The sequence below is a fragment of the Choloepus didactylus genome, chromosome 19 (genome assembly GCF_015220235.1).
Source record: "Choloepus didactylus isolate mChoDid1 chromosome 19, mChoDid1.pri, whole genome shotgun sequence".
In the NCBI taxonomy this organism is placed as follows: Eukaryota; Metazoa; Chordata; class Mammalia; order Pilosa; family Megalonychidae; genus Choloepus; species Choloepus didactylus.
In genome coordinates, this window is record NC_051325.1 from 8,328,151 (window position 1) to 8,348,700 (window position 20,550).

The following is a 20,550-nucleotide window of genomic DNA, read 5'->3' on the forward strand; positions in this document are numbered from 1 at the left end:
AAGTGAAGAGGGAAAAAAAGCCTATAAAGTCCATTTGGGGGCAGTGTGACTATGGCATTAAATTAGTATTAATTTTCTTCTTAGGTGTGGTAACTAAGAAATATTTAAATGTCAAGATGCCCACAACTTTCAAATGGTTCTGCAAAGAAACATGGGGGAGTAAGAGGGAGAGAGATAATGCAAATGTTGGACTCTTGGCTCTACCATCTGCCTCCTGTAGCCTGAAACATTTGTTGCAGCTCTCTTTTCTTTGGCTTACTCACCTGTAAATTGGGTGATAGTGGTGTCTGCTTGATAGAGAGTGATGTGGAATGAGGCAAAAGCGGTGAAGTGCTTGGGGCAGGGCCTGCTTTGTCATTGCACCCTCCACAGATACAATGACCCTGTGAGCTCTGGTTTGCAGATGGTGTGAGTAAGGCTCAGAAAGCTTTAAGTACTTGTACAGTCACACTTCTGGTAAGTGGTGAATGGAGCTAGGGTTTGAATCCAGATTCAAAGATGAGGTTCTTAACCCCTATGTTGGTATTTGCATTTGTAAGGGGAGTTTCAGACCCTGATCTCAAAAAAGTAAGCCACAGTGGAGTTCTGAGGGGTGGAGAGAAACAGGGTGTTGTGTGGGTAACTTACTGAGAGAAAGCAAGGGCTTTGCTGCAGGATAGCCAGACAGCTGGGTTTGAATCCCATCTCCACCACTTGCTAGTTAGCAAGTTAGTCAACATCACTGAGTCTTCATTTCTTCATCTGTAAAATGGAGATAGCAGCCTATTTTATATAATTTTTCGGAGGCTTAAATAAGAATGCCTACATAAACTGCCAGCATGTAGAAAGTGGCAGAATTATGATAGCGGTGATTTTGACTTAATACGGCATCCAGCCTGCTGCTGTGTGCTTCCTGTGTGCTAGAGCACACAGTCCTCAGTTCTTCTTTAGCATTCACATCCCCGACAGGTGTAAAGAGCCCAAGCCTTGCATTTTATAGGAGGAGCCTCCACCTGGGTCCTCCAGATGTTCCGGGCCATGCAAGCTTGGCTGGAAGCCTCAGGGGAGAGGCTCTGTTATTTTCTGTGCCTCATGTGATATGTTGGGACAGCTCATTCTCCAATAGAGTCCTCAGAGAGGGGTCACTGGAACAACTTGTTTCAGTTGTGTTTTTTTTTCCCTTAGATGTTTTGTTTTGAAGTAATTACAAGCTTACAGGGCAGTTGCAAAAGCAAAACAAAACCCTTACAGAGAACTCAAATATAAGCCCCCCAAGATACCCAGTTCTACCAATTTTAACCTGTTGTAACATTTGCCATATTATTCCACCTACCCATCCATCAATCCATTTATCTATTTTCTAAACATTTAAGAGTAGGTTATATATATCATGCTCCTTGTACACATATACTTCCTTATACATTTCCTAAGAACAAGGTCACACTTATGTAACCACCTTAAGTACAGTTTCCCTGAGTTTTTGCATGTTGATAACAGTTTGTCTGTGATCTTTATATTTAAAAGCAGTTCTACTGGGTATAAAATCCTTGGCTCATATTTTCTTTCCTGTGCCTTAAGTATATTACTCTATTTCCCTTTGGTGTAAAGTGTTTGCTGTCAACACTGATGGTGATCTAATTTTCAGTCTCTTTTAAGCCTCATGCTCTTTTTGTTGCGATGCTCAAAGGAATGATTTCTTCATCTTTTCAAGTTCAGTAATTTTACTATAATATGTCCTGGTACTGATCATTCTGGGTTGATATTTTCAGGCATACAATGTGCTCTCTCAATATGTAGTTTCAAATCTTTTTTTTTTTTTAATTTCAGGAAAGTTTTATTCAGTTATCAATTTTAGTATTTGTTCTGTTCCTTTAGGTAAACTTATTACACGTATGTTGGATCTTTTTTTTTTTTTTTTGGTTACTTGTCACTTAAAATTTTTTTATCTCTTTAATTCCTTGTGATTTAAAAATATTTCCTTTATTTCTCTTAAGGCATTAACTATTGTGTTATTTGCTTTAATGCTCCTTATAGCTTAGCTTTCCTTTCTAAATGATTTTATTTTATTTTGAATTCTTTCCTGAGTCATATATTTTCTGAGTTTTCCAATTTCTGTTGTTCCCTCTTCCCCATCCACTCAGAAGCTAATACCAGGCAGGTCTTGTGGCGACTGATGGTTTGCCCCAATCTCTTGTAATTTGGGGTCTGGGGTGTACTTTATTACTTGATTTTGCTGTAAATTTTCCCATATGTTTTGGTGCTTCTATCTATTTGCCATGTTATTTTTGGGTAGGATTCAAGACGAGAACTCCCTTAAATCTTCATTGAACTGATGACAGTAGGAGTGTCCCCAAAAACCATGCCCAAATTGGACAACAACACAACTCAGCTACAACCAGAAGCAAAAGTAACAAAATGCATCTTCCACTCACCCTTCTCCAAACACCGGTGATCTCCCAGTGCAGCTCAACCCATGGAGACATGAGGGAGGCAAGTGGGAGTGGTTTCAAATAACTGTGTTGATAGTAATTACTGTTGCAGATTTTACAAAAACATGTTCCGAAGCCCTAGGAAAGGGCACATGTCCAAGATTTTGATAAAGACTAAATAAGCCAGAGTATATCTCTTAGGTGGAATAGTGTGCAGCCACGGAAAATTATCTTTTTGAATTAAAATAATAATCTTTTCATAATAATAAAAGTGCATTATAAAAATTAGAAAATATAATAAAAAATATAGAAAACAAGAGAATAAAAGCATTGTATTGCTACCACCCAGAAGTTATTTCTGCTAACACCTATATCCTTCCAGGTTTTGAAATATTTTGGTGAGTTAAAACTGCATATGAGAATTATTGCTTAATAGGTGGAGAGTTTCTGTTTGAGGTAATGGAAAGTTTGGGATAATGGACGGATGTGAATGAAATTAATCCTACTGAATGTACACTTGAAAGTAATAAAATGGGAAATTTTGAGTTGTATATATGTTACTTCAATAAAAAGTTTTTAAAAGGTAAGAAAATGCACACAAATAATGTCAAACGGAAAAAATCAGCACATGTTACACGTATAATGTGATATAGAGTTGTAAAATTATGAATACATTGAAAAGTATTAAAAGTATTAAAAAGTATGCCAAAGATGTTAACAGGGCTTATTTGTGAATCATAGGTTTATGGTGATTATTACTTTCTTATTTTCTGTTTTTTTCCACAGTAGGCACGCAGACTTTCATAATCATAAAAAAATCAATTATTTTAGAAAGCAATTGTAGTCATTTCGCAAGTGAGATGCATTCGTGAGTGCATATAAAATCACATAAACAGCTTATTTTGTGTCTGATGATTATGTGACTGCATTATGTCATTTGGGGTTTTTTACCCCTCAAAAAAAAAAAAAAACAACTAAATCCGATTGTGTTTTTGTCCCTGATGTTAACACGTGAACATCACAGGAGCATGTGGGTCACATGGGCAATTCATTGGCACAAGGATTATGTCATCAGGGGATAAAATGTGAAATTCTCAAGGTACTTTTCTCTAGTAATCAGGACTTTATTTATCTGTAAGCTAAGAAAGGGATTGAATTCTCTAACAAGGATCAGAAAATGCTTTTAGAAAGATTTCTTTCCTATTAATAAAAATGTCTTAAAGTTGCAGTATACCCTGTGCTACCTGTCCATGCCAGGTGAAGCCTGCATTCAGGAAAGAATGTAACAGGGTCCATGGAGGAAAATGCTTTGCAAGAGGACAAGGTTGGACATGGGCAGTCAATGTCACTGATGACTGGTTGGCAGGGTGCCCTGGCCCAATCAATTCCCTTTGGGGTCTGGACCTCCCAAGACTCTGCCATTGGCCACCAGAGTGTCCCCTAACTCATTTGAGAAATTTAGGTCTTAAATTAAAAGCAGATTCATGCAACTGGATTCTATTTCAGCAGTTTGAATTTAAGTGCAAATTCTGTTTTTGTAATGTAAGAATGCAGTTGGCTTTCTGAGTAATGAAAATTGAAAGCGATGATACTTACCACCTGGGGGCCCTGGCCAGCCTGTAGGCTTCCTGCAAAGACCATAGGTCACACCCAGTTAGCTCTGTGGTCCTTTCTTTGGGGCCACCTGTTGTACCAGGGCATTCTCCTTGGCTCGTGCCATTGCACTTACCTGTCGGAACATGGTGGTGGAATTGCCATCCCAGCTCCTCAGGAATCCAGGGCCTGGGGAGCATCACAGTCAGCAGGATTAGCCAGGGATGCTCTGTGCTTCTCCCACGTGAGGATGGGAGATGCATTTATGCCTCCAGGTGACTCTTTCCTGGGTCTCTGCATCAGGACCCACTCGGAGGAGAAAGAATCTACTTTTGATTCCACGTTCGGAATTAGAATGACCAAGACAGTGGAAAACTTCCCAGTGGCCTGGGAAGCAGCCACAGCCTGGACACTGATAACTGTCATGCTCATTCTTTTCACTTGTTACAGTGTCTGTGAGCAGAGTACCATCCCTAACCAACCTCTGACATGGATCTTCCTTAACAATTTGCTGGGCACTGTTGAGTATGATCTACCCCTTTCAAGACACTGGGGATAAATTTGAGGACACGAAAGGCTCATGGGTGAGAATTTCCATACAAATCTCACTGTCTCCTTTTGGTGCCCTAAAGATTTTCTAACATGTAAGGGACTTCCCAGGAGTAAGAGCAGCTCTTTATATTCCTTATAGTATGATCTGGAGGGCATCATAAGAGAGGTGGGGTTAGAGAGTCCTGCGTTTGAACACTGTGCATCTTGGGTAAGGCACTTGGCTTCTCTGAGCCTTAGAGGCATCATCTTTATAAAAAGGAGTGGTAAAACGGGGTCACATTATAGGGTCATTTAACCTTTGTAAATACAACTACATGGGCTTGCAAAGAAAGGGAGAGGGGAGATAAGAGGACAGACAGGCAGCAAGAGAGAGACAGAAAGAGAATCAGAACCAGCAATTTAAATAGCAGTGGTGATTTGATCAATACTCTTCCCAAGGAACATGCTTCCCAGAGAGATGGCGTTTTTCACTTGGTTATTCTCAGTTCCTGTGCCAAAGCCTGTTACAGCTGAGTATGAATCTAGCCTTTTTATATATGTGAAATATACTGAGTACAATTCTAATGTTCTTGAGCAAATGGTCTTCTTCCTGGTTGACTTTATCAGAATACAGTGTATCAGTCTTCCTCATGGTGATGTCTTGAGGGATGTTCGAGGGCAATTTTGACTATGCGTGTTCTTACTTAACACAAGGCCTTTGGGATCCCATCTGTGGTGAGATCTGACAGTGCCCTCTTGTCAGAGGTCTGTGAGCAAGGCTGGGATACAGTAAGTTCTCAAGAGATATATGTTTTCCCTCCTAGGGGTAATTTTATTTAAATGTAAAAGTAAAAAGGATCATTAACTGGGACTGTGGACAACCACTTTGGCCCACCGTTGGTGGTGTCTAGTAAAGCCGACCATACGCCCGCCCCACGACCCAGCAGTTCTCCTAGATCATGTGGGAATTAGGCAATGGAAATGCAGCGTGTTCATGCAATACTCCATGGTGGCCCCAAGCTGGAGAATGGTAAGTAAATTGTGAAATACTACTGTGAAGTAAAATAAAATGGCCATCTGCATTGGGCATGGCTGGGAGAGACCCCTTTCTGAGAAAAGATTTTCTGGAAGACAAAAGTGATTGATCTTCAGGGTCTTTCTGAGAAAATGAAACAGTGGCATACACCCTACAGAACTGCAGATAAGCAATACCTGGTGAGAAACCAGTTTCAGTCCTGTAGAGGCAGCTTATCAGAATGGACACGCATACCATGCTAATCAATGAATACCTACTCCCCACTTTGTAAGAACCCCCTGTGTAAAATGGAAAATTAATGTCTATCAGAACAGTTTGTCATTTGCTTCTGTTTGCTCTACATAAGCACCCTCCATTCACCCCCTCAATGGAGCTCTTTTCCATGTGAGGTTTGGATGTTGCTTGATCCATGAATTAATAACTGCTCAAATAAACTCCCATAAATAATATCATGTCTAATATTTTATTTTAACTTTACACAGAAGTGGCAGTGAATGAGCTACAGCTGCATACGAGAACATGGATGAATCTCACAAACATGGAGCCAGGAGGAAAAGGCATACATCCTGCCTGATTCCGGATACATTATGTGCAGAAACGGACAAACCTAATCTGTGGTGTTAGCAGTCAAGACAGTGTTTATTTTTGGAGTGGGATGGGCAGTATTTCTAGGGTCCTGGTAATTTTCTATTTCTTCATCTCAATGTAAACCTTTTGTGAAAATGCAATGAGCTGTGCATTTGTCATTTGTGCACTTTCATATGAATGTTACACTTTAATAAAATTTTACTTTAAAAATATGACTGTGGCTCTTCAGTATATTTCCTAGCAATTATAACTGAATTATACCCTATTATATGTTGCTTTTATTGGTTTTGACTTTCTAGCTACACTGCCCTTGAAGCAGAGCCCATTCCTTGCCTGTCATTGTTAACCGCCATTGTTCCAGTTTGCTAATGCTGCTGGAATGCAAAATACCAGAAATGGATGGACTTTTATAAAGGGGGTTTATCTGGTTACAAAGTTATAGTCTTAAGGCCATAAAGTGTCCAAGGTAAGGCATCAACAGTAGGGTACCTTCATTGGAGAAAGGCCATTGGCATCTGGAAAACCTCTGTTAGCTTGGAAGGCACATAGCTGACATCTGCTTGCTCCTGCTTTGCATTCCAAAATGGCATTCTCCAAAATGTCAGTGCCAGCTTTCAATGGCCATCTTCAAAATGTCTCTGAAAGTCGCAGAAGCACTGAGCTCCTTCTGTCTGAGCTTTTATAGGGTTCTGGTAAACTAACCAACACCCATGCTGAATGGGCAGGGCCACACCTCCATGGAAATAATCTAATCAAAGGTATTACCCACAGTGGGGTGGGTCACATCTCCATGGAAACAACCTAATCCAAAGATTTCAACCTAATAAACACTAATACATCAGCCCCTACAAGATTGCATTAAAGAATGTGGCATTTTGGGGGACATAATACATCCAAACTGGCACAGCCATGGAACAAGGCTGGGATGTAAACATTTGATAAACATCTGCTGGCAGATTTATGGCCATCCCTGGAATAATGGATGTATGAATGTTCCTCAGAAAAATAACTTTATGTTGGGCCTTGATGTGTGGAAAGAAATAAAATGACAAAGCAGTTGCTTTCTCTGCATTTGTGCCTGGAGCCTTCTCTCCTTGGTTTAGCCCTTGCCTTACCTGGTCATCTCCGACGTGGAAAAGCCAAGCGTCAGAAACTGGATCAGACATGGAGAATTCCAAACTGAAATGTTTTTTAAAAACTTGATGTATTTACCTGTGAACATGATGGCATCCTTTTTATTTGTGATCATGTGAGGATACATACCCCATTTTGCTTTGCAGAAGAATTGTGCAACTGTGCTATTATGGTGAGGATTTTGACAAAAAGGCATACATAACAGTGATTCTGGAAGCTCTAAAAACACATGCCCCAATGCCAATTCTTCCACTAAAAGAACCGATGACTCCACAGACCTGCCAGGTGCACCCCAGCCCTTCTGGCCCCTTCACTGCTCTCTGAGGCTATCTCTAAACCAGGGCACATGGGCAGCAGGAATTGATGTCACCCTTTGGAGGCAGTCACAGCATCTGCTCCTCACCTCACCTTTCCTGCCAATGCTCCCTGCACAGCACAGGGCACTGAGAACTTCGTGATGAACCTAAATAGACATGGCCCTGCCCTCAAGTTGCTGTGTCAGGATTTTCCTGGTGGCACTCTCGCCAGTTCTGCCACAGTCTCATGTAGCCACAGTTATCTTTTTAGCAACCCACAAGGGCCTTGGGGTCGTTCCATAGCCACTTTTTTGTACAGATAAAGACAAGGTGACTCCAGCATATTGGGGGGTGGAATAGTTTGTTTTGGTTGAGAAATGTGACTGTCTTCCTGTTTCTTCGTGTTGATGGCCAGAGGTTCTCCTACACCACCCACAACTGAAGAGTGAGAGCAACACATTGCAATATCTGTGATTCCAAATTCACTCAGGAACCTACCCGTCTTTGTTCTATTTTGTTCCAGTTTCCTAATGTTGCCTTTTCACAAAACACCAGAGATGGATTGGCTTTTAATAATGGGGGGTTATTTGTTTACAAAGTTGCAGTCTTAAGGCCATAAAGTGTCCAAGGTAAGGCATCAACAATTGGGTACCTTCACTGGAAGATGGCCAATGGTGTCCAGAAAATGTCTGTCAGCTGGGAAGGCACATGGCTGGCATCTACTCCAGAGTTCTGGTTTCAAAATGGCTTTCTTCCAGGACATTCCTCTCTAGGATGCAGTTCCTCAAAAATGTCACTCTTAGTTGCTCTTGAGATGTTTTTTCTCTCTTAGCTTCTCTGAAACAAAAGTCTGCTTTCAACGGCCATTTTCAAACTATCTCATCTGCAGCTCCTCTCTTCTCAGCTCCTGTGTTTTCCTTAAAGCATCCCTCTTGGCTGTAGCAAGCAAGCTCCTTCTGTTTGAGCTTATATAGTACTCCAGTAAACCAATCCAGGCCCTTGCTGAATGGGTGGGGCCACCCATCCATGGAAATTATCCAATCAGAGTTATCACCTAGTTGGGTGGGGTGCATCTCCATGGAAATGCTCAATCAAAGAATTACAATCTAATCAACACCAACACGTCTGCCCACACAAGATTACATCAAAGATAATGGCATTTTGGGGGATATAATACATTCAAGCTGGCACATATGTCTATGGCAATTGCATAGTGCCACTATCCAGATTCAAACTTAATGTGTGGTTGGCTGTGGGAGACTCAGTAGGGAAGAAGGAATAATTAAATCATCATGAATCTACTTTGTTAATGAACTTAAAGTAGCTAGCTCTCTGGGTATTTCCCATGCACATTTCTATTTACAATGTGCAGGCATAGCCCATGACATCAGGTTTAGACTGAATACCAAAATTGAAACAAAAACATTAGTGCATGGAAAGCAGTGAGAGGCATATTTCATATTGAGAAAATGTACACGTCACCAAGTGGATGTGTAACAAGCCTTCCTGCACCTAATTACACAGCCTGGAAATATGCAACTGAGATGCATGTTTTTTCAGCTTTTCACGGCTGTGAAATGAGGATGCCCCACAGTCAGTGAAGTCCCCCAGTGACTGTCAACCTGCAGCCAGCTGGATACAGTTGTTGCATGAGCTTGGTCATTACCCCTGATGGCCTATCAGACATTTCAGTCAGCAAACCACATACTGGCCATTGGAGGAGTCCAGGTTGTTTGAAGACCTTCTCTAGACATCCTTTGGCTACATAACAAAGCAACAGCATTGAAATCTACAGAATGGATGTGAACAATTTGGAAGAAAACTAGGAGACAATAGTGGCACACTTTTTAAGACATTCTGTATCACTGACACTCGATGGAGCAGAGGTTATATTGAAAAACATGGACATCAGTGGCTCTAATTCAAAAAGCAAGTCAGAAGCTATACCTCTAACGACATTATCAAGAAAGTAAAAAGACAGCTTACAGAATAGGAGAAAATAATTGCAACCTATATACCTGATAAAGGTTTAATAACCAAGATATGTAAAGAAATCCTACAATCCAATGAAAAGATAAACAACCCAATTTTAAAAATGGGCCAAGAACTTGAATAGACATTTCTCTAAAGAAGATAGACAAATGGCCAGTAAGCATGTAAAAAGATGCTGAGCATCACTGGACATCAGGGAAATGCAAATCAAAACCACAATGAAATACTACCTCATACCTATTAGGGTGGCTATTATTTTAAAAATAGGAAATAATAAGTGCTGACAAGGATGAGGAGAAATAAGAATCCTTATATGTTACTGGGGGCATTGTAAAATGGTATAGCCACTGTGGAAATCAGTTTGGTAGTCCCTTAGAAAGATGAAAATAGAATTACTATATGAACCAACAATTCCTCTTGTAGATATATACCCAAAGGAAATGAAAGTAGGGACTTGGACAAATATTAGTGCACCAGTGTTCATAGCATTATTCACAAAAGCCAACAGTAGAAGCAACCTGTTATGGTTTGCTAATGCTGCTGTTATGCAAAATACCAGAAATGGATTGGCTTTGATAAAGGGGATTTATTAAGTTACAGATTTACAGCCCTAAGGCCATAAAAGTATTCAAATTAAGGCATCAACAAGAGGGTACCTTCACTGAAGAATGGCCGATGTCGTCCAGAACACCTCTGTCAACTGGGAAAGCACGTGGCTGGTGTTTGCTGGTCCTTTGTTGCTAGGTTGCTTTTCAAAACGGCATTCTCTGAAATGTCTCTAGGTCTCTCTTAGCTGCTTTTGGGGTGTTTTGTCCTCTCTTAGCTTCTCCAGAGTGAACTCTCGGATAGCATCTCTTAGCTAAGCATCCCCAAACATCCTCCTGTCTGCATCTCCAAGCAACTCTGTGTCTCTAAGCATCAGCAAGCGTCTGGGTCTCCAGGTTTAGCATATCCTGGGGCGTATTCATCTCTCTGCTCTCTGTGAGCTCCCTTTAAAGGACTCCAGGAAAACTAATCGAGACCTACCATGAATGGGCGGGATCAAATCTCCATAGAAACATTCAATCAAGAGGCCACACCCTAATAAAAAACATTAATCAGTCTGCCACCACAAGATTGCATTAAAGAGTATGGCTTTTGGGGGGCCATAATATTTCCAAACCAGCACATAACCCAAGTGTACATCAAGAGATGAATGGATAAACCAAATGTGGCATAGACACACAATAGAAAAATATTCAGCTATAAAAAGAATGGAATTTTGATGTATGCTACAACACGGATGAACCTTGAACATATCAGGTCGAATGAAATAAGCCAAACACAAAAAGACAAATATTGTATGATCTCAGTTACATGAAATACACAGAATAAGCAAACTTCATTGAGGCAGATAGCAGATTATAGGTTTTCAGGATGGGGAGGGAGATGAGGGCATTATTGCTTAATAGGTACAGAGCTCTGTTTGAGTTGATGAAAAAGTTGGGTAATGGGTATTGGTGATAGTAGCACAATATTGTGAATGTGATTGATACTACTGAATTGCACACTTGTAAGTAATTAAAAATGGGAGAATTTGAGTTGTATATATATATATTACTACAATAAAAAGTTTAAAAAGTAAAAGATAAAAAAATAAAAACCTCATAAAGAGATACCACCTCACAGACACTAGAATGATTATGGTTTTAAAAACAGAAAATAACAATGCTGGCTACAATGAGGAGAACAAGGAACATTCATACATTGTTGGTGGGAGTGCAAAATGGTGCAGCTCCTGTGGAAAATAGCTTGGTAGTTCCTCAGAAACCTAAATATAGAACCACCATATGACCCAGCAATCTCACTTCTTGGTGTGTACCCTAAAGAGTTGAAAGCAAGGACTTGAGCAGGTATTTGTACACAAATGCTTCTAACAACAGTTGTCACAATAGCCAAAAGGTGGAAGCAACTCAAATAACCATCAGCAGATGACTGGATAACCAAAATGTGCTATAAACACAAAATGGAACATTATCCAGTCTCAAAAAAGAATTAAGTTCTGATACCTGCTCTACATGGATGGAGATTAAAGACATCAGGTTGAGTGAAGTAAGTCTGACACAAAGGATCAGATATTGTAAGATTACACTTATATGAAATAGCTAGAAGATGAAACTCATAGACCAGAGATGTGTGTGTGTGCAGAGAATAGGGAGCTAATGGATAATGGGGAAGGGTTTCTTTTTGGGGTTATGGGAAAGTTCAGGCAGTAGATGGCCCTGGGGGTACTGAACATTGTGAATGTAATTAATCACACTGAGTGGTATGCCTGGGAGTAGTTGAGATGGGAAAATGTATGTTGCATATGTTTTCATAATTTAAAAATAAAAGCAACTGAGGTGGCAACCACAATTGAATACAATACATGATCCTGGACTGGATCCAATAATGGAGGAGAAAAGGCCCAAAAGGACATTATTGGGACATATAAAAAACCTGGAATATAGACTGTAAGCTTTATATCAAAGTTAAATGTCTTGAACTCTATAAATGTGTATAAGATGGTTACATATTTGAATATCCATGTTCTTAGGAAATGTACATGGAAGTATTAAGTGTTCAAGGAGCATGATGTATGTAACCTCTCAGATGTTTAGAAAATAGGTAGATAGGTAGGTAGGTAGGTAGATAGATAGATAGATAGATAGATAGATAGACAGATAGATAGATAGGCAGAAGGATAGAGTGAAACAAAATGTGGCAAAATGTTAAGATTTGTGGATCTGGGTATCTGGGGGAAAGAGGTATGTTGGGTTCTTTGTATGGGTTTTGTATTATTTTCACAACTGTCTGTCAGTTTGAAATTATTTCAAATTACAAAGTTTAAGGAACAAGAAGTAATTCGAAGGAATCAGATAATGAAAGAAAACAAATTTTAAGAGTCCCTAACCAATTTATTTCACTTCTATTTTCTTTTTTCTTGTTATGCTCAAGAGAAATATATGATACAAATGATTTATAAATAAATCTAAAAGAACTCTTTCAACAAGCATACAAATTTTCATGGATAAGAAAGTGTTGTTTCAGTCATTGGCAGCATTTTTCTTCCTAGTGGTACATAAAATAACGTTGGGTCTCAATGAAAAATGGTAGTTTTGGTGGTTAAGAACTCATACCTTGGAACCACATGTAGGGTCTTATATCTCAACTCTGCTACTTTCCAGGTGTGTGACCTAGGGGTCCTCTTTGCCTTAGGTTTGTCATCTAAAAAACAAGGGTAATAGTAATGCTTTCCTCATGGGGTCGTCACAAGGATTAAATGAGGTTGTATATGTAAACCCTTGTCACAGGGCCTGGCACACAGCAGGCATTGAATGGATGTTAGCGACTTTTATTCCTAAATTAAAAATAGATGGCAATGCAAAGAGAAATGGGCATGTCCACCATCATTTGTGAGATTTGTAGTGCACATCTCTCCAAAATGAAAGGGATTAAAAAGACCCACTCTTGAGGGTCCCGGGAAGCACGGGGTCATGGGGGCGTGGAGAAGCTAGCCAGGGAAGGGTGAGAGCTGAGATGGGGAGTGTCATCAAGTGTGTTCCTGCTGTGGGTGAGTGGAGCTTCCCCCACAGTCCTCAGGCTTGACCAGCAGCTCCCTGCCCTTAGTTGTTGGGGGAACAGTGCATGTTTCCATTGCCAAAGAAAATCTCTCTGGAAGAGCTGCAGGTGTTTGCAGGAAGCAGCCTCCAGTATAGAGGCCAATGTGGAGGGGATCAACATCTGTGACAGTAAATTTTATCAATTTTGTACCTGCAGTGATTCCTGTATTCCTTATCATACCCCGGTGCCAGTTTGGGTATATTATGTCCCCTCAAAAGCCATTTTCTTTAATGCAATCTTGTGGGAGCAGATTTATTAATCGTTCTGATTAGGGTGTGACCTCTTTATTGAATGTTTCCTTGGGGATTTGACCCCACCCATTCAGGGTAGGTCTTGATTAGTTTGTTGGAGTCCTTTAAAGGGAGCTCACACAGAGAGCAGAGAGATGAAAACACCCTGGGATGTGCTAAGCCAAGGTCCAGAAGTTTGCTTATGGTTTGAAATGCTTGTCCAGAACTTGTTCCAGAGAAGTTAAGAGAGGACAAAATTCCCAAGAGCAGCTGAGAGAGAGAGACTCTTGGAGAGACGCTTGAGAGCTGACGCTTATGGGTGCTTAGAGATGCTTGGGGTTGCGGACAGAAGGATGTTTAGAGATGCTAAGCTAATGATGCACAGGAGCTGAGAGAGGCGCTGAAACACAATTTGGGACAGACAGCAGCCACGTGCCTTCCCAGCTGACAGAGGTGTTCCAGATGCCATTGGCTGTTGTTCAGTGAAGGTATCTTACTGCTGATGCCTTACCTTGGACACTTTATGACCTTTGGACTGAAACTTTGTAACCAAATAAACCCCCTTTATGAAAGCCAATCCATTTCTGGTATTTTGTATAACAGCAGCATTAGTAAACTGGAACACTCCTATGCCGTCCACACTCAAGCCATTCTCCTTTTACAGGTGATGCTGTGTGGAGGCTGGGGCAGGCCCAAGGACAGCCATCTACAACGTGCCGAGCAGGTATTCGGAATCCAAGTTGGCAGGCCTGGTGCTCCTGTCCTCACCACGACCCCTGGCTGCTTCCCCACACACTGGGTTCTGGGGACCACGAGGACAGACTGGGCCGCCCAGGGGCCACACAACCCTGCAGGGCTCTTCTCCGTGGCTCAGTGTCCCCACTCTTCCTACCTGGTGTTTCTGACTGTACTCTTGGGCAGACAGATAGAAGCTCGCCGGGATCCTCCCCAGCCCCACGCCGAATGCCGGGAGTGCTTCACCTGTTCCCTCTACACCACCTGTGGCAGGTGTGACTCTCCACTTGGGAGGTGACTGTAACTCCAGTGCACCTCTGTATGGGAGTGTAATGGGATCCCCAGGCTTGGAAACGTCCCCCTTTCTCTTTACCCCCGGGAGAGGGGAAGATCACAAAAGGGTTAAACACTTTATTTAGAGGGCTTTGCTTGTTCTGGAGAATTAATGGAAGATAAGCCAAAAGTTCATTCATAAGAGTATTAAAGGATAATTATGGTGGAGGAAATGCAGCGGGTCAAAAGGCATTACGGTGAGCAGAATTTTAACACAGAGCTGGAAAAACAGGCTAAAATGTATTTGGTAATGCGACACCCGTTTCCTCAAAAATTCCGCTATATGTGAAAGTCCATCTCTCTCTTCTCTCCCCTTTTTCTATTTTAATTAAAAGTATAGCAATTCGGCCCCTGGCTGGGTCATCTGCAAACTTATAAATTGGTTCTAGGAACTCAGAGTTTATCGCAGACCCCACTAGGTGACCTTTTAATAGCAACAAAATAATAGCAAAAAAGATTTTGTAGAAATCTGCTTCAATCAGATTAGATGGAAAGTGGGTAAAGCTGATTACAGTCCTACTAAAGACAGCATTTGGGTGGTATTTGTTCTAAAATGATAGTGTTAACTCTTCTTTAACAGGTATTATCTGGAAAAATCAATAATTAATGGGAATTCCACATTGACTCACAAGCAGCACATGGTATGTGTGAAGGTGGGATGGGAACGCTGCGGGAGCTGCCCCCGTGGACAGAGTCGGAGGCCCCCAGATTCCTGAAGTTTTCGTTAGCTCTGGGCATGTTGTGGCCTTTTCTTTAAAAAGCACACACACACACACACACACACACAACAGCTTTATTGAGATGGAAGTCATACCATAAAAGAGCACAATTCGGTGGTTTTTAATGATGTCATGCATTATTGCTCCTGTAGTGTTCTATCCATCATCCATCCATCCATCCATCTATCCATCCATCTACCATCTCTCCATCATCTATTATCTACCCATCATCTTTCTATTACCCATCCATCATCTATCTACCATCTATCCATCGTATCTATCAGTCTGTCTATCTATCTTAATTTTAAAAATTGGTCCAATTTCAATTGTTTCCCATCAAACTTGCTTTTGTGACAATCTAAGAAATACACAAATAGCAACAGTCACACATTTCAAGATTGGGACAGATATTCAATTAAAAATCTGGGATAGGTTTAACTGAGAACTAAACCTAAGATTTAGATTTAGAAAAATGAACACTCCAGAGAGGTGGAAGTTCCTTGGTGAAAATAGAGAGCCCCCAAACAGGGAGGATGAGAGAGTTTTGCAAATAGATGGTGGGGAAGGTAGAAAAACATGGTGAAGGTAATTAATGCCACTGAACCGTATGCTTAAAAATAGTTAAAATGGCGGCACTCATGTTCTATAGATTTTACCACAATCACGTTTTGGAAGAAAGAGAGAGCCCTAGCAATCTCAGAGGGGAGAAGAAGCACCCAGATCCCCCTCCAAGGAAGGGCTGGCCAGGCAGCTGAAGGAGAGCCGTCAGCAGGCGGCTCCCACTGGGTCAGGTCCACCTGTCTCCCTCACGGTGGCCTTCTCCCTCTTCCCAGGGGTGTGGGGCTCAGCCATTTGGACACACGTGGGATCCTGCTATGGGCCATCTGGGCTCCAGAGCTCTGGGCCAGCTGCCAGGGGCTTCCTGAGGCCCACGGCACACTTGAACCCCTTCTGCTGTCCAATCCCGCCAGCTCCCCTTTCTTTCATGGGAGTTGTACCCTATCAACATCTTGTTCCCCAAACTCCGATCAACTTTCAGGCAGCTGGGTTGCTGCACAAAGACCAGGAATAACAAAAAGTCGTACACTTGTTTTTTTTTAAATATTTAACATTTAATAAGGCAACCAACATTCTGCTTTAACTTTAATTTGCATTTACTTTATATTGAATTTATTCCCAAGCCATAAGTTTTTGTTTTTCCAGTTTCTTCTGGGGTATCTTTTTCTTCTGTGCAACCTCCTCTTCTGGTTTAGGAACAATTTGTTCTTTCTCAGTAAGGATCATCTCGATGTGTCTGACCAAGAGCTCTGTAAGTACAACAGTGCATCTTGGGGGCTTTGTACACATGGATGTGCTCAATGACCAGGGAATCTACATCTAAACCCTTAAGTTCAGCATTACTTTCTGCATTTTTAAGCATGTGCAACAATTCAGGACTCTTTTTGGTCCACCGACCCTGCATCCAGCCCCACTGTTTGGCCTGGGCACACCTACCAATGCCACCATCATAATGACGGAATGGCACACACGGCTTCTGTAAAGTGGCATCTTTCAGATACTTGGTGGCTTTTCGAATATGCATACCCCTGATGGCCTGAGAAGTTTCTTGGGTGTTCTTAAAGTGAACACAAAGATTTGAACCTCTTGATTCGCAAGGTTTTGTGGGGTTTTCGGGGTCAAGTGAATAGCGAACTATTTTCTTTTCTTTTTTTTTTTGAAATTTTTCCTACCATACCCACCAGAAATTAACAAACTATAATCATTCCTGGTCATTCCCAGAACGTTAAATTTACCCACGATAGCTTATCTGTTCTTTTTTTTTTTCAAACTTTTTTCATCGACATTGTTCACATGCCATACAATTATCCAAAGATCCAAAGTGTACAATCAATTACCCATGGTACCATCATATAGCTGTGTGCCCATCACAATTTTTTTCAATTTTTAGAACATTTTCATTACTCCAGAAAAGAAATAAAGAAAAAAAAAAAAAGGAAACTCAAATCCTCCCATACCCCTAACCACCCCTTCATTATTTTTTTAATTTAAAAATTTTTTATTTGTTGAGATTGTTCACACACCATACAATTATCCAAAGATCCAAAGTATACAATCAAATAATCAGTTGTCCCCAGTACCATCATACAGCTGTGCATCCATCACAACAATTAACTTTTTTTCCAATTTTTAGAACATTTTCATTACTCCAGAAAAGAAATACAGAAAAGGAAACTCAAATCCTCCCATACCCCTAACCACCCCCCCTCCATTGTTGCCTCATAGTATTGGTATAGTACATTTGTTACTGTTAATGAAAGAACGTTAAAATACTACTAACTGTAATTAGTTTGCAATAGGTATATTTTTCCCTATATGCCCCTCTATTATTTTTTTAAAGTTTCAGAATAGTATTTATTTTCAGATATTTATAGTCATCTAATTTGATATCACAAAATAGTGGCCATGTTATAAATTTTACAGATGAGGATATTGTTGCGCTATTTTCACCAAACCTAGGTTGCAGAAATATTCTGAATACAGATCAATACTTCCCCTTCTTCCTCCTTTGTATATTTACAAACATGCCTACACATAACCCTTGCTATTCAAATTATTTTTATCTGAACCAAGGAACTAAATGCATTGAGATAATTTTGTTCTATTTATAGGAATTCTCACTGTAAACTATACAAGCTTAGGGATCAGAGAGTAGATTTTTTTTCCAAACCCTTTATCTGAACTCAGAAGCTAAAATGGTTCAGTATTTTCCATTAACTATGCAATAAATAGCAAATCTTGGGTCCATAATTAATGTTCTTTTGTTTCAGTGTATGAAATAGAAGTTAATAATTGCCACTTAAATTTAGTGGTTCAGTGACTACAATAACAGATGTCTCTCCATATATAGACATTTTCACCAACACTGCTCCCTATATGCCTTTTCTCTATATGTCCCATGCCTATCTCCAGACAATGGCACCTAATCTACATCAATCAGTAAAACATAATTGAGAATACACATTTTTCAATAGTCTCAAAAAGTATAGGAGTCTTCCTTTAGATTTTCAAAAGAAGTCTATATTTTCAGACTTAAATTTAATAGTTTTTAATTATTCTTAGTCTAATTCCTGTTTTATCAATTAGGAAACTAAGAGTCATGAGTTAAGTGAGATGATCACATTTACAATCAGCAAGTCAGAAAAGTGAGGCAAGTATCTTCATCTTCTGACTTCTAGTGTTTCAGAAAGAATGCCGTACCATAAACCTGAGTTATCCATTTGAAATAGAGTGAAAGAAAAGGTAGCATGGAATAGGATGTGATACCAAGTATGTTTTCTCCTTCATAATGTCACCATTCTGCAATGTCTGTTTATTCCTCTCTGAAATACAGAATTAAAAAAATTTAATATAAGGTTGTGTCTTATTATGACTATGATGATAATAAAGCCAAACTTATACTCAGTGGTCACTATATGGCTTAAAAAATGCAACTTCATCTAATATTATGGAACCTTTCTCCATACCTCTCTCTCCTTTCTTTGTTTCTCTGTCGGTACGGTCCCCTTTAGTATCTCAAGTATGGCAGATCTTTTATTAGCAAAATCTCTCAGCATTTGTTTGTCTATGAAAAATGTAAGCTCTCCCTCAAATTTGAAGGAGAGCTTTGCTGGATAAAGAATTCTTGGCTGGTAATTTTTCTCTCTCAGAATTTTAAATATGTCATGCCACTGCCTTCTCGCCTCCATGGTGGCCACTGAGTAGTCACTACTTAGTCTTATGTTGTTTCCTTTGTATGTGGTGAATTGCTTTTCTCTTGCTGCTTTCAGAACTTGCTCCTTCTCTTCAGTATTTGACAGTCTGATCAGAATATGTCTTGGAGTGGGTTTATTTGGTTATATGCCATTTGGAGTTCTCTGGGCATTTATGCTTTGTGTATTTATGTTGTGTAGAAGGTTTGGGAAATTTTCCCCAACAATTTCTTTGAAAACTCTTTCTAGACCTTTACCCTTCTCTTCCCATTCTGGGACACCAATGAATCTTATATTTGGATGTTTTATCTATCATATCCCTGAGGTCCATTTCAGTTTTTTCAATTTTTTCCCCATTCTTTCTCTCGTTCTTTCGTTTTCCATTTTGTCATACTCCAGATCGCTGATTCGTTGTTCAGCTTCCTCTAGTCTTGTACTATGAGTATTCAGAATCTTTTCAATTTGGTTGACAGTGTCTTTTATTTCCATAAGATCATCTATTTTTTTATTTACTCTTGCAATTTCTTCTTTATGCTCTTCTAGGGTCTTCTTGATGCCTTTTATATCCTGTGCCATGCTCTTCTTCATTTCCTTTATATCCTGTGCCATGGTCTCATTGTTTGTCTTAATTCTTTGATTTATTGCTCCAAGTACTGCATCACCTCTGATCTTTTGATTTGGGTGTTTGGGTTTGGGTTATCCATATCATCTGGTTTTTTCATATGCTTTAAAATTTTCTGTTGTTTTTGGCCTCTTGGCATTTGCTTAACTTGATAGGGTTCTTTTAGAATATGTATACTAATTCAAATACTTCTCTCTAATTTGTCAGATCTACAGCTTGCTGTTGTACACTTTCTCTAACTAACCAGCAGGTGGTGTCTGCGAGCCACCTATTCCCCTCAAGCCATTCTCCCCAATTTTGTCTTTGTGGTATGTGGGGGTCTGATTCTTGTGTGGTCCAATTGGTGCACCAGTTTTGCGTGTGTAGTTGGTTCTGTCTGCCCTGATTGTGGGGTGTGTGTCTGAGCACTTAGGGAGGGAGGGCAGCTTTAACAATCAAACCTCCCAGGTGTTCCTGGAGATTTAAGGCTGTTCCAAGAGTCTAAACCTTCAGTTCAGTCTTGCCACAGATTGTCTCTGCCGCTGACCCACAAGTCCTTGTTATTGGCGTATGGTCCCCGGGATTTCCGAGTTGGTCCCTCTTCCAAGCCATGCCCTTCTAGGGCCTCTGCTGAGGGAACGCTGTGCTACGTCACAAGTGCATGCTGACCCTCAAGGGAAGTTCTGGGCCACCGGGCCGTGTAGGGTCATTCCCAGCCTGCTGAAAGGATGGCTGAATGATGCGTGTTAATTTCCCCCTTTCTGCACTTCTCTGCCTTCCTAGCTCCAGAACAATTAGCTACAGGTGCACGAAAGGCTATTGTCCATGCCAGATATTGTAGCATGTGCATGCATTGCTGGAAACCCTTCCCATCGCACTGGGTTTTTTTGGCACAGCTCTGGGCTGTGGCACCGGTGCCGAGCAGGAGCATTCCCAGCCCGCTGGGAAGATGGCTATAAAGAG

General features: G+C 40.6%; 1 long non-coding RNA gene across 1 annotated transcript in view; it reads left to right on the forward strand.

Moving 5' to 3' along the window:
* The window catches only part of LOC119515854, a 52,145-nt gene extending 45,777 nt beyond the window's left edge, over positions 1-6,368 (forward strand). Inside the window, exon 2 of the long non-coding RNA XR_005213158.1 lies at positions 6,051-6,368. This is a non-coding gene — a long non-coding RNA (uncharacterized LOC119515854). The remainder of the gene's footprint in view (positions 1-6,050) is intronic.
* Positions 6,369-20,550: the final 14,182 nt, after the last annotated feature.